Here is a 25,491-nt window from a genome sequence, read left to right on the forward strand (position 1 = left end):
GGGTTAGAATCTTAACTCTGCCATCTTCTAGTTGCTGAAATTCTCTGATCATTGATTTTTCTCAGCATTATAAATAGACATACTGACAGTACTTATAACAATAAATGTACTTTTAAAAACAGTTCTCAGTAAGCATTAGCTATTATTACTATCTATCTTATGCCTACTGTTAGATGCAAATGCTAAGTTCTGATGCCTGATTTTCCTACCAGGTAGAGAAATACCCATAGAGTAAAACTCTTGACCCTTCTAAACCTATTCACACACTCCTCCAGAGAAGAGGAGTGAGTTGATTGGTGAGTTTAAGAGCAGGAGCTAGTCATGAAAAACAAAACTCCTTCCTTGTTTTCTCACATAGAATCTGGATGCCTTCAAGAAAGAGTTATCATACTCTGTTACTCTATTCTGCAAATTTTTTTGAGAGAAGTCCACTCTAAGCGAAGCCTGCACTTTTTCAGAACTGCCTAATGACTAGTCAAATTAGTCAGTATTTATTAGATCAATGAATCTGTCTAATTTTCTGAATCATTCCTAAAATCTCAGTTTTGCCAGTGTATCACCTAAGTCACTTGTTCCAATATCAGCTAATCTCTTCATTTTGAAATTGGCTAGAGGGAAAAAAGAAGAGTGAATTTTAGACTCCTCAAAGCTCAATATCTCCTACTCTACAGTATACTTTTAGAGGACCAAGTTTTTTGTTTTTTTTTTTGCGGTACGCGGGTCTCTCACCGTTGTGGCCTCTCCCATTGCGGAGCACAGGCTCCGGACGTGCAGGCTCAGCGGCCATGGCCCATGAGCCCAGCCGCTCCGCGGCATGTGGGATCCTCCCAGACCGGGGCACTAACCCGCATCCCCTGCATCAGCAGGCAGACTCCCAACCACTTCGTCACCAGAGAAGCCCAGGACCAAGTTTTGATTATCTTTGATTCCCAGTTATCTTTGAATGACAGCTAAGTTTCCCGGTATATAATATATTTTGTAGTTTATATATAATATTTTGCATAATAAGATCCTATATCCAGGTAGGATACAACCATTTAGCTTCAATTAGCACTCTCTTTTTCTCATATGACCTAACTGTATTGTAATCTGTCACTTCGTACTTGTCATCAGAAAATAGTACCACCTAGATACATTGAACTAAATATCTGCTCTGTCTTCAGCTCATTCTTAGAGACACTGTTCAGAATTCAATTTCTCTTTCAAGTTTCCCTGAGCAGTGGAGTCGGCAAATATTTATTGAGCATTATATGTCTCCTGCACTGTACTAAACACTGGGTAAAAAAAAAAGTTGATAAATATGACAATGTATTTCCAGCATAATGGGGTAGACAAGCCCATTATAAACATACTTATGATCTAAACCAATACGTATTTGTAATATGCTAATGTAAGTTGAAGGAGAAAATGATAAATCCTTAGTGGTTCAAGTAAAACTGATGGATGTTGGAAAATATTCAGAATAAATATAATTGGCTTTGAAAGATGTTTTAGAGACAAGAGAGATGTATGGTTGTGAAACATTTCAAGATGTCCAAGTGATTGTTAATGGCAGAATATAAACAAGATTAAGTCTGAAGAGACTTCCTGAGATCTGGAGTTTTAAAGGTTCACTGAAAACAATATCGGAGGGATAGGGTAATGACAGGAAAGGAACAGAGAAAGAACAGAGTGCTCTGAGAAGTGAGTGGCAGATGAATAAGAGGAAACTTGAAGAATTTTGAATAAAAAAAGCGAAGACAGATTTGTTAGAGGGAGATGTTGGAAAAAATATTTTTAGGATGGGCAAATTTGAACATATTTATTGACTGAGAGAAAATTAAAAATTAGAAAAGTGTGTAGTAAATAATTTAATCGTATCCAAAGAGAAAGCTGGCTTTTGCCCTAAGCTTCTGAGAGTTACACTCTAAGCTCTTGAAATCTCCTGTCTTACAGGATTGTCTTTGTTGGCCTGGGGCATTGTTATAGTCTAACGATGTGATTTAGGATAGGGCTTTGAGTCACACATCGTCACTTTGACCTCCAGAGGTATTGTAGAGTGAGGTTGCCATATAGGTAGTTGACCCGGTAGCCCCAATAAAAATCTTTGAACATCAAAGCTCAGATAGACTTCCCTGGTTGGCAATGTTCCATGTGTTTTGTCACACATAGATGTCAGGAAAGGAATACACTTCCACAGACAGAGGACAATGGAAGCTCCGTGTTTGACACTTTCCTGGATTCTGCCATTTGTGCTTCCTCCCTTGGCTGATTTTGATTGTATCCTTTCCCAGTAATAATTCATAACTTTGAATATAACAGCTCTCAGTAAGTTCTATGAGTCCTTCTAGTGAATTATGAAACCTGAAGGTGGTTTTGGGAACCCTCCATCCCTGAACTTACAGTTGTTGTCAGAAGTGAGGACAGTCTTATAGACTGTGTGTGCTCCTTCTATCTTTGTAAAAAAGATGTTGAAAGCTAATAAGAATGAGGATATAGCAGATCAAGGTGGTGAAAAGAATGCAATAAGGATAAGAATTACAGGGCTTATATTTGTCCAGATGAGGGACACCACATCTTGACACCTTGAGGGTAAGGGAACATGGCATGGGTGTAGATGTGTGTGGGTGCAGAAGTAAAGGAATGGAAAGCTCTGGTTGATTCATACTAGAGGGACCCATTGTTCTTCATGAATGGAAGAGAATTTGTCTAATAAGTGGTTTTAAATAAAGGTTTAAATAAGTGTGAATTTTTCAAAAACCTGCAAAAGGAACTAAGAAGTGTTGTGGTCAGCCAGAAGAGCTCAGGAACAACCAAAAAACTGTAAATCAAGCAAATCTAGAAAATGTGAATATTTACCCACAACATAGCTTTATTCCTCCTTTTCCGTTTCTGCATAGTCAGCTGTGAGCTTTATCAAGGTCTTCTGCCAGAGCAGGAAATCATGGCAGCAGTGGGAAGGAAGAAGGCACTCTGTGAGCAGAGTGCTCATTGAGAGACACTTCTTCAGAGGGGTAGAGAGGCATTTAGATAAGAAGCACTTGGGCCTTGTTTTCAGATAGTTACAGTTACTATGCTGATACCACTGAAAGGGAAAAAATTAGATAATTGATTCTAACTAGTTACGGGCAATAATATGGCTACTACACAATGGACAGGGAAGAGGATGTCTGGACTTAGTGGATTTTCTGGACTTCATCCAAAATTAGAAGTAAAAAGAAAACTATAACAAGCCAAAATAAGAATAACCATTAATGACACAGCCTTCTTAGGAGTGCATGTTTAGGTCTGTCTGCCAAATAAATATGTCCAGCTAAAGTGCTGGATGAGGGCAAAGCAAACATTGAGTAGGAAATTGGAGAAAGGAAGTTATGACTCCTAACTCCAGCCACATAACCAGTTGCAGGCAGGAGGACTATAGTAACTATACGTATTTTTCTTCCTTGCCTTGATATTTAACTGTATGAAATATTTTCTTTTTCCATTCCCCACTATCTGATAACAGATATAAGTTGTGTAAATAACATTCAGCTCTATAATTCAGCATTTAATTATAGTACATAAACTATTGTGACTAGGCAAAGAAAGAAAGAAGTTACCCCTTTTAGGAAGAATGTAAGCATGTGTGTGGTTGTACAAAGAACAAATACATCACATCAGGCAGGCATGGTGCTGTTATCCTCTTCATTCAGAAGTGAACTGCGTGTCAATGGGTCGCATATAAATACAGAGTTGAGATGGTGTAGACTATGCTGGGTTGTCTGTCATCAATTTATTCCCTTCTCAGGTCTCCTCTGCCTCACAGAAAATAGCACAGAGCTTAATTTTGCAAAGTTCCCTTCCACATATGGTTTCAGGCTAGAGTTTGACATTGCACAACATTCACGAGTGATTTACAAGGTGAAAGACAAAACTACTCCCCAAGGACAGTTGAATTGAAGTGGCTTTCTGGCAGGCTTTTGAGAAGACACAGCTGCCACAGACTGAGGTAGATGGTGAGAACTTAGCAAAGATTCTTAAAAATTGTAGTAACTTTATTTATTTTTTTTTTAAAAAGATGTTGGGGGTAGGAGTTTATTAATTAATTTATTTATTTTTGCTGTGTTGGGTCTTCGTTTCTGTGCTAGGGCTTTCTCTAGTTGTGGCAAGCAGGGGCCACTCTTCATCGCGGTGCGCGGGCCTCTCACTATCATGGCCTCTCTTGTTGCGGAGCACAGGCTCCAGATGCGCAGGCTCAGTAGTTGTGGCTCACGGGCCTAGTTGCTCCGTGGCATGTGGGATCTTCCCAGACCAGGGCTCGAACCCGTGTCCCCTGCATTAGCAGGCAGATTCTCAACCACTGCACCACCAGGGAAGCCCTGCAGTAACTTTATTTTGAGCTCTTGAGAACCACACTCTTCAGGACTTGAGGTGGAGATATTTATTAGAAGCTTTTATGTTCATCATTCCCCAGCTATTCCCAGTTGTGTGAGCTCGTAATTCCCATATTAAACTTTTTATTTCTGGAATACATGTCCTTGCTTTTATTTTCCTAACCAAATCCTGACAGAAACAGCAGATAATCTCATTATGTAGATATGGAAATGTGCTAGAATCTTCTTTAGTGGGTTTTTGTATGAATTGAACCATGTGAAATTTGTCCCAGTGTTTAAGAAAATTAAGTTTATTTGAGATTACTTAAAAATATTTATGTTGGTCATTCACTTGGCTTAATATTGAATTCTCCTGTGATGGCACAGAATTATTGGCAAGCTGATTGCCTTTATGAGTGTTAAAAAAAAAAGCAAATTTCAAGAGAAATCCAGAAAAAATAGGTAGTGTTTATATAATATATATGCATATATGACATATATATTTAGCATATGAAATCCTTTCAAAGTGTAAAAATAATGACTTCTGGGAGAATGGATTCTTAAAAGCTGGAAAGCTGCTATGGTTGTTTTAAAGTGGGTGAAATTACTGTGCCTTAAAGATCAGCACTTCTTACTTATACATATGTCCTGCCTGAAATACAGGCGGGGCCGGCAATTCTCAGGGATGCTCAACCAGTACCTCTTTCTCTTCCAACTCCTCTGCAGCCCCCACAGGTTGAAGAAGCAAAGTGGGCACTTGCTCTGCAAACCTAGACTTAACTTGTTCCCCCTCCTCCCATGCATGCTGGAATGTTCTGATGCTAAGTGTTTTGTTAGATTTGGGGTGAGTAGTATAAAGACCTTCAAATTGTTAATATTAGCTGTGTGTTTCATCTCAATATTTACTTGAAAATCCTGCACTGAGGTGTGTCTGCTACTAGCCTAGTTATTAAGAAAGTAAGGCATTTTAAGAAATTGAATAGCAGGTTAACTTTTAAGTGGAAAAAAATAGAATCTATAGCATGGATAAACTTTTTGATTGTCTATACCATTAGAAAAAAAAATACTGGAGCAGTCTTAACTGTCATCAATAGCAATGTGGTTAAACAGAATAAAGAACATGCATGGTATAAAATCCTACTCAGAGGCCAACCATAAGGAAAGGATTCATTTGAACCAATATGACAAAAGCATAAAAAAACACTGCTAAATTGAAGAAGTTTATTATGATTCATTAAGCGCAATATCATACAATTTTAATAAAATCATACAGCACAATGATTTATGAATATGTATGTTTGTGTGTCTATGTATAGAAAAATAATGGACGCATACAGAGCGTAATGTTAATAGTTGTGTTCTCTGAAGCTATCGAATGAGTCATGTATTTGCAGAGGTGTTGTTGCATTACCTGTAATGTAGATGTTTTTGAAACAGAAAATATGTATATGATATAGTTGTGCAAATAAGTGTAGTTTCTGATTAAAAGAAAGAGACAACAGCATGAAATTATGTAAACTCTTAACAATCATCATCTCCAGCTACTGAGATTATGGATAATTTATCATTCCTCTTTGTATTCTCTGATTCTACACCCAACCAGGGGGAGAGGAGTTCCCACAAGTAATTTTTGACACCATCTGGGTGTCCTAAAATTTAATGCAATTTTGGTATTATTTACCTGGAGGTAGCATCAGATCCCACAGGTTAAGAACTCAGTCCTAGGGCTTCCCTGGTGGCGCAGTGGTTGAGAGTCCGCCTGCCGATGCAGGGGACGCGGGTTCATGCCCCGGTCCGGGATGATCCCACATGCCGCGGAGCGGCTAGGCCCGTGAGCCATGGCTGCTGAGCCTGCGTGTCTGGAGCCTGTGCTCTGCAACCAACGGGAGAGGCCACAACAGTGAGAGGCCCGCGTACCGAAAAAAAAAAAAAAAAAAGAACTCAGTCCTAAAAGAATGCCCCCCACCCCCCTTCAGCCAGCCAGTTGCAAGTCCAGGTTATCACCTGTGCTTCTGACTAACTGGCTATAAATAGGGGTTTCCAATGACCCCCGCTAGAGCAATTCACAGAACTCAGAGAAATATTCTACTTACCAGATTACTGGTGTATTATAAAAGGATATAACTCAGATACAGCCAGATGGAAGAGACGCATAGGCGAGACATGTGGGAAGGAGCTCAGAGTGTCCATGCCCTCTCCTAGTGCGCCACTCTCCCTGAATCTCCACATGTTCACCCACCCAGAAGTTCTCTGAACCCTCTCCTTTGGGCATTTTATGAGGCTTCATTACATAAGCACTATTGTTTAAATCATAGGCTATAGGTGACTGAACTCAATTTCTTCTGCCTCTCTGCACTCAGTAGGTGGATTGGAGGGCTGGGGAATGAAAGTTCCAAGGCTCTAGTCATGTGATTGTCTCCTCTGGTGACTAGCCTTCATGCTTAGGTGACGTAGGGGCTTTCTAAACTAAATCTCATCAACAGAAGAAAAGACACCTTCATTGCTCTCTTCACAAGAAATTACAAGGGTTTTAGGAGCTCTGTGCCAGAAATAGGATGAAAACAAAATATATATTTCTTATTATAAATCACAATATAACATATCCTTTTAGAGATTACCTGGAAGTTTTCTTTGTCAGTGCATAACACACACAAACACACACACACAAACACATCTCCTGTTCTTTATCATTTATATATTTACCATTCACGTTTTGAGTTGAAAATATTTAATCACTAAATTTGACATGTCTATTTACTCTTTCAAATGATTAATTTTATGTTTTCTTTGTTCAGAAAGCAAAATTCTTATCTATTTCAAGGCTTGAATAGATTGGGTACCTTTCTGATACAAACCAATGTTCTTAAAAAAGTACTTTTATTTACTCTTAAATGTACTTAAGAATTCTGGTTTCATCTCTGACATGTCAAGAGCTTGGAAGTGGTCATTCCAGTCAGTAACATTTTTCTTTCTTACAATAAGAAAAACCTGAACAAACTCAAAGGTAATGACTTTTATTGTACCCATCAAACCATTGAGAACATAGAGCAAACTGTCACCTTGAAATCTGGGGAGATAGGTACATCCAGGGAGTCACGGCCGAGATCAGTTTACCTGGAACAGAAGCTGCTGGAGTCATAAGCTTGTAGAACACTTAAGTGATAATGACAAATTGCTGGAGGCTGAATGTGGACTGTCTTAATCTTGAGAAACTCCCAGGGGTGTGCGGTCTTAGGGGTCCCTAACACATTTTTGGGTTCTCCCAGTGAATAGTGAAAATACCCTATTGTTTCTGGCAGGAGAGGGTGGGGGAAGTAACTATTTTCGAGATATGATCTATTGTCTATAAGAACCACTTTATATATAAAGACACAGGTTAAAAGCAAAGGAATACAGAAAGATGAGCATGCTAACATTTTTTTTAAGGCAATAAATAGTAAAACAAAAATGTTGTTGTAGGGGTAAATTAGACAAAAGTCAAACAAGACAAAATAACTACATCCCAAGATTTTCTCCAGTCAGAACTTTCTTATAAGGCCTTAATAGTTTTATTTAAATCTGCAGAATATAAAATGATATGTTTAAATTACTATGTGATCATATCCTATATTTTCTTACACCATAATTACTTGGCTTTAATGGACTATTAATTCCTATAAATTTTCAGAAAATGTAATTACTTGAAGATCATAATGTAAATAAATATTCAAATTTACCAAGTCTCGAATTAATGCTTTCCTATGCACTAAATATTTAAAATACATCTAAATAAACAATGTGATGGTAACATAATTGTGTCATAGCATGATAATAATATGAGGTATGGCTTGTAAAATAATTTATTGTACCAATATACATGAAAACCGGTAAGACATCCCACTTGTTCCTGTCTTCAGGCACATCGGATTTTTTTTTTAATTTTTATGTATTTATGTATTTATTTTTGGCTGTGTTGGGTCTTCGTTTCTGTGCTTGGGCTTTCTCTAGTTGCAGTGAGCAGGGGCCACTCTTCATCGCGGTGCGCGGGCCTCTCACTGTCGCGGCCTCTTTTGTTGCGGAGCACAAGCTCCAGACGCGCAGGCTCAGTAGTTGTAGCTCACGGGGCTAGCTGCTCCGTGGCATGTGGGATCTTCCCAGACCAGGGCTCGAACCCGTGTCGCCTGCATTGGCAGGCAGATTCTCAACCACTGCCCCACTAGGGAAGCCCCAGCACATCGGATTTTGATTATGACCCCTAAAGTCACAAAAAATAATTTTCTATCTCATAACGTGTAATTCATTTGTAAAATGTTAACATATTCTATTGGGTTTTGCCACTGTTGCTAAGTTTATTCAAAAGAGTTATCAAATTATAATTAAATGAACAGGGATCTGCGTGGCCTGTGTAAATATTGTAATTGGTTCATACATATGTAATGCCATTAATTAATGTGCAGTACCAGGTAATTTTGAAATAAGTATTGTTGTCTCTAATGGCCATTTTATACATAAAATATTTTATCTCCCAAGAATATATTCTGAAAAGAAATCCAAAGTTTATGTGACTAGAACTTTCCTTGAAAAGTAAATACTAGGAAAATACTAGAAATTATATTTCATAATGTGGATGAAAATTGCCAACGACTTTGATGCATCACTCTTAATAGAACTGTTCTCCTTTACCACCATAGTTGATGAGGAGGTGCTGCCAGACTTTCCACTCCTGTGAAATGGCTACAACCGTACCCCATTAGAAATACCCATGGGAAAAAAAAAAAAAAGAAATGCCCACGGAATGTGGCAAGTTGTACCAACTCTCTGTCAATTACATTTCTTTACGTCAATTTAAAAAATTTCTCTTCACGAAGAGAGTTGATTGGTCTTCATTTAGAAACACATAATACACATGTTTCAACTTAGAAATAGACTACATAAAATAAGACCTCACATTAACTATAAACTTATAATTCACATTTACCCCTTCTCTTTTTTCATCTTGATTTTTATCCAGTTTACTGCTAAAATGTTACATTATCTTCATTTACCTTTTCATTTCTATATGTTCTAAAAGTTCTTTATGAGCAAATTAACTTTCAATTTAAAAAGATTTAAGAATAGGATGTTTTATTAATTGACATCTATTGTCTGTTCTCTTGGTACAGATGTTAAGAGAGCAAAGTGACAGATGGATGCATATTTTCTTCTTTAGTAGAATCACTAAAGATTTTATCATAAAAGGTAACCCCTTCATACACTGTTAAAGCCATTTGACTTTCAGCAAGCCTGCTCATTCATGACTCTTCATCTGTTTTTATCCAATATTTCAATTAGCTCAACAGAATAATAATTCAGTGATTTCAAAAATAATGAATTGTGTCCTCATTAAATTGTTTGACTAAGAGTATAAAGTGAAAAGGGGGTGAACAAATAAATATGTTAAATTCAATCATTAAATAGATGAGGTAACAGAAACTTTGGGGATTGAAGATTAATTTTCCTTTAGGATCATATCTTGGCAATTTAGAATAAGCAAATCTAACCAGGAAACTTCTGACATTAATATAGTACCTATAAATTATTCATTCATTTGCAGATTTCATTTATGTCAAATCTTGTTAGAACAGTTAATTTTACATGAAAGTTTTTCTCAGAGGAAGTTCTTAACAGTTGGACATTAGCATTTTTGAATGAGTCAGCATTTTTCATGTAACAAGATTCCTGTCTTGTTATATTTGCGTAATTTAATCATTGCACAGTATAGCATAGATCTAAGAATGTCATTTTTCTTGGATTAAATATTAAAATTATGTGCATAGTAGGGTGGTCACTTGTAAGGGAATAAAGAACAGGACATTAGTAAGCATATATAATCAATTTGTTTTATTAGAAAAGTAACAGGACTGAAATATTGCCTTAATTAAGCCACTGGTTTGTAATCAAAATGTTAAATCAGTCATAGGAAGTGAGAATTCTATCATCTAAACATACAGGTGAATAGCATATATTATTTAAAATACTTTGTTGACTATAGTGACATTTTATAGTTAGTATTGTAAATTAGTATAATAATTTACCTTGCAAGATTACTCTTCCATTAAATTTAGATCTATGTCCTCTGGTAATACAAATGTTTGTCTTAGTTCAAGAATCTTTTATATTTAGCACCTAATAAAAATCTTAAGATTTCCTTTGGTTTCTTAAAAAAAAAAAAAAAGATAATGAGGGTTAATGCTCAAGAGTTTTAGCAAATGGTACTGTGAGTCTGTCTTCCACCTCTTCTTTTACTAGCTCCAAACGTTATCCTCTTCTCAGATGCTTGTTTGATATTAGATGGGAATTCAGTCCTGATAAAGACAGCCTTATCATTTCCCACAGCTTGACTGAACTTTAGACAGGCTTCTTCTTGCCTCTAGACCCCTGACCTTCCGCTTGCCAGGGCTTTACAGAATTCAGATGGCCTAACCACAAAGGCCCCTCCCCTCCCTTTTCTTAGAGTATTTACTTAGAAAACTTGTAAATTTTCTCCCTCTCTCTGTCTCTCTCTCTCTCTAAATATATATATATATAATATATTATATTATATATATTTAAATATATAACTAAATCATTTTAAAAAGCTTCTTGTTGTTTAACAACCCAGGACCTGGGACTTTCTCAAGGACCTGAGAACCATCCCTTTGAAATGTAATCATCAAAGAAGAAAGTGTCCGTATCTCCTATTCTCAGTAGAAAGGTAAGAACCTGTTTTAGGTGGGCACCTCCCTCAAACTTGTAAAACTACATCCTGTCATGAAGAGATGAGAAAGTTTACTTTTCCTTTGGGTAAAGCCAATGAGAAAACAGATGGCTTAGTATCTCCACCCCAGCTCTTATAAACTCCCCTACCTTTTGTTTAGGGAAGTTGAGTTCATCCTGTGCTCGTTTCTCGTCCTTATTTCAGTAGCCTTGAATAAGGTCTGCCTGACAATATCTAGTATGATTTTTGCTTTGACCATCACAAATAGCTGTCTTTGTTCCCCTTGGAACCACACATGACAAGACTTGCAGATTGGATGTGCTAAATCACTCTTGTACCTCAGTGTTGGAAAGCACAGTGATTAGAGAAGAATGAATTTTACTGCAAGAGACTTCAGCCAGAGACTGGAGGCCTTTTTACTCTACACAGTCGGCTCACGGTGGGGAGAGACTGATTTCCTTTCTCCACTTGCGGGACTGAAGATACCTAGAGTGATCCATAATAAAGACCCGAGCCTTAATGTATAAATAAATACATGAATAATTAAACAAACATACAAATAAATAACTGCCCTCTCACAGAGCCTTGCAGCACAATAAAGGGATATCAGAGGGACAAAAACAAGCCACAAACATCCATAAAGTAGAGCTACAGTACAGAAGCAGATGGTAACATGATTTCTCAGGAAAACAATTTAATGAGTAAATTGATGCTACCTTTAAGTAGTACTTAATAGTAGTAATATTTAGTACATTAAATACTGTACTACAGTTAATGATCTGAAGTAGTAGACTAGAATATCAAATGGGAGAATTTTGCTGAAATAAGAAAAAAATTGAAAGAGAAAGAATATATGTGAGAAAATCTTAGCAACTTATTTGAAAAATACAAGAGAACTAACATGGAAATGAAAAAGTTTAAAAAATGAAAATGTAATATATGAGAAAAGGAAATTAGTTAATAGAAAAATATTGTTTTCATCTGGAGAAAGATTCATGTCTAAGCTTGAAAGTTTCATGGAGTTCCTGGAAAAATAACAATTCTAAGGTAAAAAGAAAACATCATGTTTCCAAAATTGAAATAGGTAAATAAGAAGGAAGAAGATATTAAAGTATCACCACCAGACATTCTGAAACACTTGAAGCGGAAGACATTAGAATATTATCTACACTCTATTAAGAGAAATTTGATGAGTAGAACTCAACAATCCTACTCCCAACCAAGACATCTTTTCATTGTTAGTGTGCAAGATAGATATTTCTGAATATGCAAGAATTTAGAGTACACCACAACTTTTCCAAGACAGAATGCTCATCAAACAATGACTCCAAACAAGAACAGAAAGGAATTGAAATATAAATCCATCAAAGTGAGAAAAATTTAGAAGGAGAATTGTGTTGAATTATATTGGGTTGGCCGAAAAGTTCTTTTAGGTTTTTCGGTAAGCTCTTACAGAAAAACCCGAATGAAATTTTCGGGCAACCCAAATAAAATTTTCACATTACTGGAAGAAATGTGAAGTGTTACATCCTCCTTGAAAGCAGCCTTGTGACAGAAAAAGTGATGGGATACTATATACAACTCTACACACATGAATTTGGCAACTTAGATAAAATTAACTATTTTCTTTTAAATAGGAAAATATCACAACCCATCCAATATGAAAAGATGATTTAAGTAAATTGATTCTAAAAGACTTTACTTTTTTAGAGTGGTTTTAGGTTTACAACAAAATTGAGAGGAAGTTACAAAGATTTCCAATATACCTCCTGCCCCCACACATGCATAGCCTCCTCCATTATCAACATCACTTATCAGAGTGGTAAATTTTTTAACAAGGATGAACCTACACTGACACATCATAATCACCCAAAGTCTATAGTTTACCTAACAATTCACTCTTGGTGTTGTACATTTTATAGATTTGGACAAATGAATAATAACATATACATCATTAGACTACCACAGAGAGTATTTTGCATTCCCTAAAAATCAGTTGTGTTCTGCCTGTTCATCTCTCTCCCACTACAACCCTGGCAACAACTGATCTTTTATTGTGTCCATAGTTTTGTCTTTTGATCATGTCAAAACAGTTGGAATCATACAATATATAGTATTTTCACACTGGTGTCTATCACTTAGTAATATGCATCTAAGGTTCTACGATGTCTTTTCATGGCTTGATAGCTCATTTCTTTTTAGCACTGAAAAATATGCCATTTTCTGGACATACCATAGTTTCTCCATTCACCTACTGAAGGACATCTCGGTGTTTTCAGTTTTGGCAATTTTGAATAAGCCTGCTGTAAATATCTTTGTGCAGGTTTTTGTGTGGACATATGTTTCCAGCTCCTTTGGGTAAATACCAAGAAGGGTGATTGCTGGACAGTATGGTAAAAGTATTTTTAGTTTTGTAAGAAACTGCCAAATGGTCTTCCAAAGTTGCTATGTTGTTCAGCACTCCTACCAGCAATGAATGAGAGTTTTTGTTGCTTCACATTCTTAACAGCATTTGGTGTTTTCAGTGCTTTGGATTTCAGCCATTCTAATAGATCTGTAGTGGTATCCAATAAGTGTGTAGTGTTAGTTGGTTTAATTTTTATTTCCCTGATATATATAATGTGGAGCATCTTTGCATATGCTTATTTGCCTTCTATATATCTTCTTTGGTGAGGTGTTTGTGAAGGTCTTTGGCCCAATTTTCATCTAGGCATTTGTTTTCTTATTCTTCAGTTTTAAGAGATTTTTTGGTATATTTTGGGTAAGAGTCCTTTATCAAATGTGTCTTTTTCAAATATTTTCTTCCAGTCTATGGCTTATCTTCTCCTTCTTTTGACATTACCTTTCACATAGCAGAGGTTTTTAATTTTGATTGCCTAGATTATCAGTTATTTCTTTCATGGATCATACCATTGATGTTGTATCTAAAAAGGCATCACCATATCCAAGGTCATATAGTTTTTCTCCTGTGCTATCTTCTAGGATTTTTATAGTTTTGCATTTTACATTTAGAGCTTTGGTCCATTTTGAGTTACTTTTGAGGAAGCGTGTGTCTACATTCATTTTTTTGCATGTGGATGTCTAGTTGTTCTAGCACCATTTGTTGAAAGGACTATCTTTGCTCTATTGTATTGCCTTTGATCCTTTGTCAAAGATTAGTTGACTGGTATTTATAGGGCGGTATTTATGGGTTCTTTATTCTATTACACTGATCTATTTATCTATTCTTTTGCCAATACTACACTGTTTTGATTACTGTAGCTTTGTAGTGAGCCTAGAAATTGGGCAAAGTCAGAACTCCAGCTTTGTTCTTCTCTTTCAATATTGTATTGGCTATTCTGCATCTTTTGTCCCACCATGTAAGCATTAGAATCACTTTCCTGATACCCGTAGAGTAATTACTGGGATTTTGATTAGGATTGCATATAATTTACAGATTTGGGAAGAACTGACGACTTAACAATATTGAATCTTCCTATCCATGAATATAGAATATCACTATACTTATTAATTCTTTAATTTCATTCATCAGAGTTTTATAGTTTTCTTCATAAAGATTTTGTGTATATTTTGTTAGATTTATGCATAAGTATTTCTTTTTCGGAGTGCTAAAGTAAATGGTTTTGTGTTTTTAATTTCAAATACCTCATTCATTTTTGGTTTTGTGTTTTTAATTTCAAATACCTTATTATAGAAAAGCAATTGACTTTTGTATATTAATTTTTTATTCTGAAACCTTGCTTTAATCTCATATTGGTTCCAGGATTATTTTTGTTTCTCATATTTTCTGCATATATGATCATGTTATCTGTAAAAGAAGACAGCTTTATCTCTTCCTTTCCAATCTGTGTATCTTTTATTGTTTTTTCTTGTCATATAGCATTAGCTAGGAATTTCAGCATGATATTGAAAAGATGAGAAGTTGGCCTGGCTGAAACCTTGAATTTCACCTTGTAAGATCCTCAGCACAGAATCCAGCTCAGTCAACTCAAACTGCTGATCAACAGAATAATAAATAATGAATACATAATGGAATAATAATTAGGTATGGTTTTAAGTTGATTAGTTTGTGGTAATTTGTTATGCAGCAAAGAAAACTAATACACTGATAATAAATCAGCTTTTACTTACAGAAATGGCAGTTTCATATGGTTAATCAAATAGATTTGCCTGTTAATCCCAATATTGACCAAGGCAATAAAATATTTCATGTATTATCCCAGGATATTCCTTATGAATATCCTTAATTCATTAAACTGAATTATGCTGTTGCTCTTTTGACTCTTAACTACTAATTTAACATTATTTCCAAAATGTCATGATAGACTTTTTAACAATTTCTTAATGTCAGGTGGCTACAGTATTGCAGAATATATATATATATATATATATATATATATATATATATATATATATAACATCTTTATTGGAGTATAATTGCTTTACAATGGTGCGTTAGTTTCTGCTTTATAACAAAGTGAATCAGTTATACATATACATATGTTCCCATATCTCCTCTCTCTTGCGTCTCCCTCCCTCCCACTCTCCCTATCCCACCAATCCAGGTCACAAAGCACTGAGCTGATCTCCCTGTGCTATGCGGCTGCTTCCCACTAGCTATGTATTTTATGTTTGGTAGTGTATATATGTCCATGCCAATCTCTCACTTTGTCACAGCTTACACTTCCCCCTCCCCATATCCTCAAGTCCATTCTCTAGTAGGTCTGTGTCTTTATTCCCATCTTACCCCTAGGTTCTTCATGACATTTTTTTTCCTTAGATTCCATATATATGTGTTAGCATACGGTATTTGTCTTTCTCTTTCTGACTTACTTCATTCTGTATGACAGACTCTAGGTCCATCCACCTCACTACAAATAACTCAATTTCGTTTCTTTTTATGGCTGAGTAATATTCCACTGTATATATGTGCCACATCTTCTTTATCCATTCAACCGATGATGGACACTTAGGTTCTTCCATCTCCGGGTTTATGTAAATAGAGCTGCAATGAACATTTTGGTACATGACTGTTTTTGAATTATGGTTTTCTCAGGGTATATGCCCAGTAGTGGGATTGCTGGGTCATATGGTAGTTCTATTTGTAGTTTTATAAGGAACCTCCATACTGTTCTCCATAGTGGCTGTACCAATTCACATTCCCACCAGCAGTGCCAAAGTGTTACCTTTTCTCCACACCCTCTCTAGCATTTATTATTTCTAGATTTTTTGATGATGGCCATTCTGATTGCTGTGAGATGATATCTCATTGTAGTTTGGATTTGCATTTCTCTAATGATTAATGATGTTGAGCATTCTTTCATGTGTTTGTTGGCAATCTGTATATCTTCTTTGGAGATATGTCTGTTTAGGTCTTCTGCCCATTTTCGGATTGGGTTGTTTGTTTTTTTGTTATTGAGCTGCATGAGCTGGTTGTAAATTTTGGAGATTAATCCTTTGTCAGTTGCTTCATTTGCAAATATTTTCTCCCATTCTGAGGGTTGTCTTTTGGTCTTGTTTATGGTTTCCTTTGCTGTGCAAAAGCTTTGAAGTTTCGTTAGATCCCATTTGTTTATTTTTGTTTTTATTTCCACTTCTCTAGGAGGTGGGTGAAAAAGGATCTTGCTGTGATTTATGTCATAGAGTGTCCTGCCTATGTTTTCCTCTAAGAGTTTGATAGTTTCTGGGCTTACATTTAGGTCTTTAATCCATTTTGAGCTTATTTTTGTGTATGGTGTTAAGGAATGTTTTTAATCTCATACTTTTACATGTACCTGTCCAGTTTTCCCGGCACCACTTTTTAAAGAGGCTGTCCTTTCTCCACTGTACATTCCTGCCTCCTTTATCAAAGATACAGTGACCATATGTGCGTGGGTTTATCTCTGGGCTTTCTATCCTGTTCCACTGATCTACATTTCTGTTTTTTTGCCAGTACCATACTATCTTGATTACTGTAGCTCTGTAGTATAGTCTGAAGTCAGGGAGCCTGATTCCTCCAACTCCATTTTTCGTTCTCAAAATTGCTTTGGCTATTCGGAGTCTTTTGTGTTTCCATACAAATTGTGAAATTTTTGGTTCTAGTTCTGTGAAAAATGCCAGTGGTAGTTTGATAGGGATTGCATTGAATCTGTAGATTGCTTTGGGTAGTAGAGTCATTTTCACAATGTTGATTCTTCCAATCCAAGAACATGGTATATCTCTCCATCTATTTGTATCATCTTTAATTTCTTTCATCAGTGTCTTATAATTTTCTGCATACAGGTCTTTTGTCTCCTTAGGTAGGTTTATTCCTAGATATTTTATTGTTTTTGTTGCAATGGTAAATGGGACTGTTTTCTTGATTTCACTTTCATAGTTTTCATCATTAGTGTATAGGAATGCCAGAGATTTCTGTGCATTAATTTTGTATCCTGCTACTTTACTAAATTCATTGATTAGCTCTAGTAGTTTTCTGGTAGCATCTTTAGGATTCTCTATGTATAGTATCATGTCATCTGCAAACAGTGACAGCTTTACTTCTTCTTTTCTGATTTGGATTCCTTTTATTTCCTTTTCTTCTCTGATTGCTGTGGCTAAAACTTCCAAAACTATGTCGAATAAGAGTGGTGAGAGTGGGCAGCCTTGTCTTGTTCCTGATCTTGTCTTGTTGCTGAAAGCATCTGGAAATGATTTCAGTTTTTCACCATTGAGGACTATGTTGGATGTGGGTTTGTCATATATGGCCTTTATTATGTTGAAGAAAGTTCCCTCTATGACTACTTTCTGCAGGGTTTTTATCATAAATGGGTGTTGAATTTTGTTGAAAGCTTTCTCTGCATCTATTGAGATGATCATATGGTTTTTCTCCTTCAATTTGTTAATATGGTGTATCACGTTGATTGATTTGCGTATATTGAAGAATCCTTGCATTCCTGGAATAAACCCCACTTGATCATGGTGTATGATCCTTTTAATGTGCTGTTGGATTCTGTTTGCTAGTATTTTGTTGAGGATTTTTGCATCTATGTTCATCAGTGATATTGGCCTGTAGTTTTCTTTCCTTGTGACATCCTTGTCTGGTTTTGGTATCAGGGTGATGGTGGCCTCGTAGAATGAGTTTGGGAGTGTTCCTCCCTCTGCAATATTTTGGAAGAGTTTGAGAAGGATAAGTGTTAGATCTTCTCTAAATGTTTGATAGAATTCACCTGTGAAGCCATCTGGTCCTAGGCTTTTTTTGTTGGAAGATTTTTAATCACAGTTTCAATTTCAGTGCTTGTGATTGGTCTGTTCATATTTTCTATTTCTTCCTGATTCAGTCTTGGCAGGTTGTGCAATTGTAAGAATTTGTCCATTTCTTCCAGGTTGTCCATTTTATTGGCATAGTGTTGCCTGCAGTAATCTCTCATGATCTTTTGTATTTCTGCATTGTCAGTTGTTACTTCTCCGTTTTCATTTCTAATTCTATTGATTTGAGTCTTCTCCCTTTTTTTTCTTGATGAGTCTGGCTAATGGTTTATCAATTTTGTTTATCTTCTCAAAGAACCAGCTTTTAGTTTTATTGATCTTTTCTATCATTTCCTTCATTTCTTTTTCATTTTTTTCTGATATGATCTTTATGATTTCTTTCCTTCTGCTAACTTTGGGGTTTTTTTGTTCTTCTTTCTCTAATTGCTTTAGGTGCAAAGCTAGGTTGTTTATTCAAGATATTTCCTGTTTCTTAAGGTAGGATTGTATTGCTATAAACTTCCCTCTTAGAACTGCTTTTGCTGCATCCCATAGGCTTTGGGTCATTGTGTCTCCATTATCATTTGTTTCTAGGTATTTTTTGATATCCTCTTTGATTTCTTCAGTGATCACTTCGTTAGTAAGTAGTGTATTGTTTAGCTTCCATGTGTTTGTATTTTTTACAGATCTTTTCCTGTAATTGATATCTAGTCTCATAACGTTGTGGTTGGAAAAGATACTTGATACAATTTCAATTTTTTTAAATTTACCAAGGCTTGATTCATGACCCAAGATATGATCTATCCTGGAGAATGTTCCATGAGCACTTGAGAAAAATGTGTATTCTGTTGTTTTTGGATGGAATGTCCTATAAATATCAATTAAGTCCATCTTGTTTAATATGTCATTTAAAGCCTGTGTTTCCTTATTTATTTTCATTTTGGATGATCTGTCCATTGGTGGAAGTGGGGTGTTAAAGTCCCCTACTATGAATGTGTCACTGTCGATTTCCCCTTTTATGGCTGTTAGTATTTGCCTTATGTATTGAGGTGCTCCTATGTTGGGTGCATAAGTATTTACAATTGTTATATCTTCTTCTTGGATCGATCCCTTGATCATTATGTAGTGTCCATCTTTGTCTCTTCTAATTGTCTTTATCTTAAAGTCTATTTTGTCTGATATGAGTATTGCTACTCCAGCTTTCTTTTGGTTTCCATTTGCATGGAATATCTTTTTCCATCTCCTTACTTTCAGGCTGTATGTGTCTCTAGGTCTGAAGTGTGTCTCTTGTAGACAGCATATATATGGGTCTTGTTTTTGTATCCATTCAGCCTGTCTGTGTCTTTTGGTGGGAACATTTAGTCCATTTACATTTAAGGTAATTATCGATATGTATGTTCCTATTCCCATTTTCTTAATTGTTTTGGGTTTGTTATTGTAGGTCTTTTCCTTCTCTTGTGCTTCTTCCCTAGAGAAGTTGCTTTAGCATTTTTTGTAAAGCTGGCTTGGTGGTGCTGAACTCTCTCAGCTTTTGCTTGTCTGTAAAGGTTTTAATTTCTACATCAACTCTGAATGAGAACCTTGCTGGGTAGAGTAATCTTGGTTGTAGGTTTTTCTCCTTCATCACTTTAAATATGTTCTGCCAGTCCCTTCTGCTTGCAGAGTTTCTGCTGAAAGATCAGCTGTTAACCTTATGGGGATTCCCTTGTGTGTTATTTGTTGTTTTTCCCTTGCTGCTCTTAATATGTTTTCTTTGTATTTAATTTTTGACAGTTTGATTAATATGTGTCTTGGCGTATTTCTCCTTGGATTTATCCTGTATGGGACTCTCTGTGCTTCCTGGACTTGATTAACTATTTCCTTTCCCATATTAGGGAAGTTTTCAACTATAATCTCTTCAAATATTTTCTCAGTCCCTTTCTTTTTCTCTTCTTCTTCTGGAACCCCTATAATTCGAATGTTGGTGTGTTTAATGTTGTCCCAGAGGTCTCTGAGACTGTCCTCAGTTCTTTTCATACTTTTTTCTTTATTCTGCTCTGCAGTAGTTATTTCCACTATTTTATCTTCGAGGTCACTTATCCGTTCTTCTGTCTCAGTTATTCAGCTATTGAACCCATCTAGAGTATTTTTAATTTCATTTATTGTGTTGTTCACCATTGTTTATTTCATGTTTAGTTCTTCTAGGTCCTTGTTAAATGTTTCTTGCATTTTGTCTATTCTGTTTCCAAGATTTTGGATCATCTTTACTATCATTATTCTGAATTATTTTTCAGGTAGACTGCCTATTTCCTCTTCATTTGTTATGTCTAGTGGGTTTTTATCTTGCTCCTTCATCTACTATGTGTTTTTCTGTCTTTTCATTTTCCTTATCTTACTGTGTTTGGGGTCTCCTTTTTGCATGCTGCAACTTCGTAGTTCCCATTGTTTTTGGTGACTGTCCCCAGTGGCTAAAGTTGGTTCAGTGGATTGTGTGGGCTTCCTGGTGGAGGGGACTAGTGCCTGTGTTCTGGTGGTTGAGGCTGGATCTTGTCTTTCTGTTGGGCAGGTCCACGTCTGGTGGTGTGTTTTGGGGTGTCTGTGGACTTATTATGATTTTAGGCAGCTTCTCTGCTAATGGGTGGGGTTGTGTTCCTGTCTTGCTAGTTGTTTGGGATAGGGTGTCCAGCACTGTAGCTTGCTGATCGTTGAGTGAAGCTGGATGCTGGTGTTGAGAAAACCTCTGGGAGATTTTCGCCATTTGATATTACGTGGAGCTGGGAAGTCTCTTGTGGACCAGTGTCCTGAAGGTGGCTCTCCCACCTCAGAGGCACAGCAGTGACTCCTGGCTGCAGCACCAAGAGCCTTTCATCCACACAGCTCAGAATAAAAGGGAGAAAAACTAGAAAGAAAGAAAGAAAGGAACGAAAAAAGAAAGAAAGAAAGAAAGAAAGAAAATAGAAAGAAAGAAAGAAAAGAGGAGAAATAAAATAAGGTAAGATAAAATAAAATCAAGTTATTAAAATAATTATTAAAAAAAAAATAGACTCATAGAACCCTAGGACTAATGATGGAAGCAAAGCTATAGAGACAAAATCTCACACAGAAGCATACATATACTCACTCAAAAAAAGAGGAAAAGGGGAAAAAATCATAAATCTTGCTGTCAAAGTCCACCTCCTTAATTTGGTATGATTCGTTGTCCATTCATGTATTCCACAGATGCAGGGTACATCAAATTGATTTTGGAGCTTTAATCCGATGCTTCTGAGGCTTCTGGGAGAGATTTCCCTTTCTCTTCTTTGTTTGCACAGCTCCCAGGGGCTCAGCTTTGGATTTGGCCCCGCCTCTGCGTGTAGGTCGCCGGACGGCGTCTGTTCTTCGCTCAGACAGGACGGGGTTAAGGGAACTCTTGATTCGGGGGCTCTGGCTCACTCAGGCCCGGGGGAGGGAGGGGCACGGAGTGCGGGAAGAGCCTGCAGCGGCAGAGGCCGGCGTGACGTTGCACCAGCCTGAGGCGCGCCGTGCGTTCTTCCGGGGGAGTTGTCCCTGGATCCTGGGACCCTGGCACTGGCGGGCTGCACAGGCTCCCCGGAAGGGGGGTGTGGATAGTGACCTGTGCTCGCACACAGGCTTCTTGGTGGCGGCAACAGCAGCCTTAGCGTCTCATGCCTGTCTCTGGGGTCCACGCTTTTAGCCATGGCTTACGCCCGTCTCTGGAGCTCCTTTAAGCAGTGCTCTTAATCCCCTCTCCTCGCACACCAGGAAACTAAGAGGGAAGAAAAAGTTTCTTGCCTCTTTGGCAGGTCCAGACTTTTCCCCAGACTCCCTGCCGGCTAGCCATGGTGCACTAACCCCTTGCAGGCTGTGTTCACACCGCCAACCCCAGTCCTCCCCCTGCGCTCTGACCAAAGCCCGAGCCTCAGCTCCCAGTGCCGCCCGCCCCAGCGGGTGAGCAGAGAAGCCTCTCGGCTGGTGAGTGCCGGTTGGCACCGATCCTCTGTGCGGAAATCTCTCCGCTGTGCCCTCCACACCCCTGTTGCTGCGCTCTCCTCCGCGGCTTCGAAGCTTCCCCCTCCACCACCCGGAGTCTCCGCCCGCGAAGGGGCTTCCTAGTGTGTGGAAACCTTTCCTCCTTCACAGCTCCCTCCCACTGGTGCAGGTCCCGTCCCTATTATTTTGTCTCTGTTTATTCTTTTTTCTTTTGCCCTACCCAGCTACGTGGGGGAGTTTCTTGCCTTTTGGGAGGTCTGAGGTCTTATGCCAGCGTCCAGTGGGTGTTCTGTAGGAGTTGCTCCACGTGTAGATGTATTTCTGGTGTATCTGTGGGGAGGAAGGTGATCTCTGCGTCTTACTCTTCCACCATTTTCCCCCTCCCAGAATATTTTTTAATGTAGGAAAAATTCTTATAAGCGATGAGGTAAATAAAATGTCAGTTATGTTATTGCTCAGCCTACATATTCATCGTTAAGTCTTATCTTGAAAAGTAGGATAAAACTGATCAGTTAAAACTGGGTAAAAAGGGGGAATGACTCAAGAGATATGAAAAGTGTGAAAGTTTCTACACTTTCTTGTTCAATTTACTTATAACCCTCTAGCAGTATAGTCGCTAAAACTATCTAATGGTAAGATAAACTAAAGGGAAAGCTGAACCTGTGCCTTATGATGAAACTTGGTTTTGCCTGGTAAAAGCAAAAGGAAAACCTCCTGCACTCTAGACAGTTAGGTCCCACAGGTTCACATTTCTAGGGAATTTTTTAAAAGTAGCTCTTCAAAATTTATTCTTCATTGGTTCAGCACTGATAATAAAAATGTGTTTCTTTGATAGTCTTAATATTCACTCTGATAACTGGTATTTGTCAGTTTAATAACTTTCATTATCCTAGTGTTTCCATAAGTATAAAGAGAATGAGTGGATACAATTTTATTGTAAAACAGGTGGTTAAAACATAGTCTTGATACAATGAAAGACTTCATATGCACAAGAACTAGCCTTTTAAGGAAAGAATTTTAAGTAATAAAAATATTACTTCCCATAGAAATTATTTGATTTGAAAATAAATAGTAAAAACTAAGGCACTTATACACACTTTATGACTTTGCCACTCTTACTTGGCAATATGGCTGAATTTTCAATCCCAAGTGTTATTCTCTTTTGCTGAGAGGATAGATGGAGAAAACCCCTTTTAAAAGATCAGTTTTCTTTGCTTCTTCAATAGCATTTGTTGATTACATTTTCCATCAATCATTCACTGCTCTATGGAATGTTTTACCGTCCAATAAGTAAAACATCTTTGTCTCTAAAATGTAATTTCTGGAAAATGCTCTCAAGATTTGGCTTCCCCATAGCTGACAAAAACTGAGGAGATAGAACACAAGTGTAGTCTCTTTTTCCCAAGCGGATTTCAATACAATTTATTTTAATCATCCCCTGTAGGCTTGCTCATTTATCTTGTTGATTAGTGCAGTTGACACTTCTATTCCGGAATATCTTTTATGGTTTACTGTACCTTCAGGCTTCACTCCAATTTGTAGGATATCTATTTTGTCAAGACAATGGATTATAAATAAAACAAATAGTGCTATATGAATTTTAAAATAGTCTCAGTCTAGTGTCAGTTCAAAGCAAAATGATTACATTCCCCAAACCATAAAATATATTTTAGAAGTTCTCAATAACTATTTGTTAAGATAGTTTTAAGCTATTTTACTGTAGACTTTTAAATAAGATTCTAGCTGCCAACATAAATGAGAGAATACAAAAAAAAAAAGAGGTAATTGATTTTTTTGCAAAGCATGGGCATATTTTCCATCCATAGGGAACACACAGACAACTCCCAGAGATACCAATTCAAGAACAGAACCAGCAGCAGGTAGTGAGGATGTCAGCCAACAACGCTGAAACTAAAATTGACATGTCTGAAAAACCCCAAATATCAAGTAGAATCAAAAATGATATTATACATTGCATTTTACCCTCTGAAGTAAAAATATTTTTCTGACCTGAGCAATTTGCTGATAGAGCAAAGTATGTTTGAAGGAATTTTTTTGTTGGTATATATTTTCCATTACTTTTTTGATTAAAAGTTAGCTGCACGAACAGTTACTGAATACCCAGCATCTAAAGAGGGAAGCAGGGAACAGATGTTTAATAATTTATTCTTATAATTCTCTATCATGAAAGATTTTGGTTACTTTTCTAGCATTAAAAAAAAAAAGAAAGAATGTACCAAATGCCACTGAATGGCATTTTTAAATTGGTTAAAATGGTGAATTTTCACTCTACTGGTGAATATGTGTTTTGCCACAGTAAAAATAAGTTAGTTCATATGCCTTTAGTGAAAACACGTTTTTCCCAAGTTCAATAAGGAAAAACTCACAAGTTATACCTATAGGCCTCTCTTAGGACTGAAATCTGCACTGTCGAAAACATTTCCACCAGTGACCACATGTGAATATTAAGCAATTAATATGTGGCTACTGCAACTAGGCAAGTGAATTTTAAAATTTTATTTATTTGTTTATTTATTCATTTATTGTGATTGTTTGTTAATTGTCTGCTCTGGTACATATCTACCCTCTTAACTATGCAACTGGAATATGTAGTGGGTTGGTTAATGGAAAAAATCAGTTCGGGGCTTCCCTGGTGGCGCAGTGGTTGGGGGTCCACCTGCCGATGCAGGGGACACGGGTTCATGCCCCGGTCCGGGAGGATCCCACATGCCACGGAGCGGCTGGGCCTGTGAGCCATGGCCCCTGAGCCTGCGTGTCCGGAGCCTGTGTTCCGCAACGGGAGAGGCCACAGCAGTGAGAGGCTCGCGTACCGCGAAAAAAAAAAAAATCAGTTAAAGAAGAGGATTATAAAAAATGAAGTATACAAGCACAATTTTAATACTTTAATTAAACTTAAAACATAAACATATACTCGTCCATTGGTTGGTTGTTGGTTGTAGGAACTAGGCCTTTTCACCATAATGCACTTTCTACCACTACTAATTTCAGTTTCTTTAAAGTGAAGTGACAGGTTTTTGAACAAATCCAAGAGCAGGATCTTTAGAGATTTTTACGTTTTCCTCAGTTCTTCACTGTTTTCTCATCCATACCTAATTCCACTTTTAAAACTCAAGTGTTTCCAAAGCATTTCACCTTTTTTCTCCTCTTGAACTATCAGTTAACCTAATTTTAATGAATCACACAGCTACAATTAAAAGTGGCATGAACATTTTGGTGACACACCTGATTAACTCTTGGTATGCCCACAACCCA

General features: G+C 37.1%; 1 pseudogene; it reads left to right on the forward strand.

Moving 5' to 3' along the window:
* LOC114903895 overlaps positions 1-25,491 on the forward strand; it is a 64,999-nt pseudogene that overhangs the window by 26,108 nt on the left and 13,400 nt on the right.

This window comes from Monodon monoceros, unplaced genomic scaffold (genome assembly GCF_005190385.1).
Source record: "Monodon monoceros isolate NGI ecotype Baffin Bay Population unplaced genomic scaffold, NGI_Narwhal_1 Super_Scaffold_21, whole genome shotgun sequence".
Lineage (NCBI taxonomy): Eukaryota > Metazoa > Chordata > Mammalia > Artiodactyla > Monodontidae > Monodon > Monodon monoceros.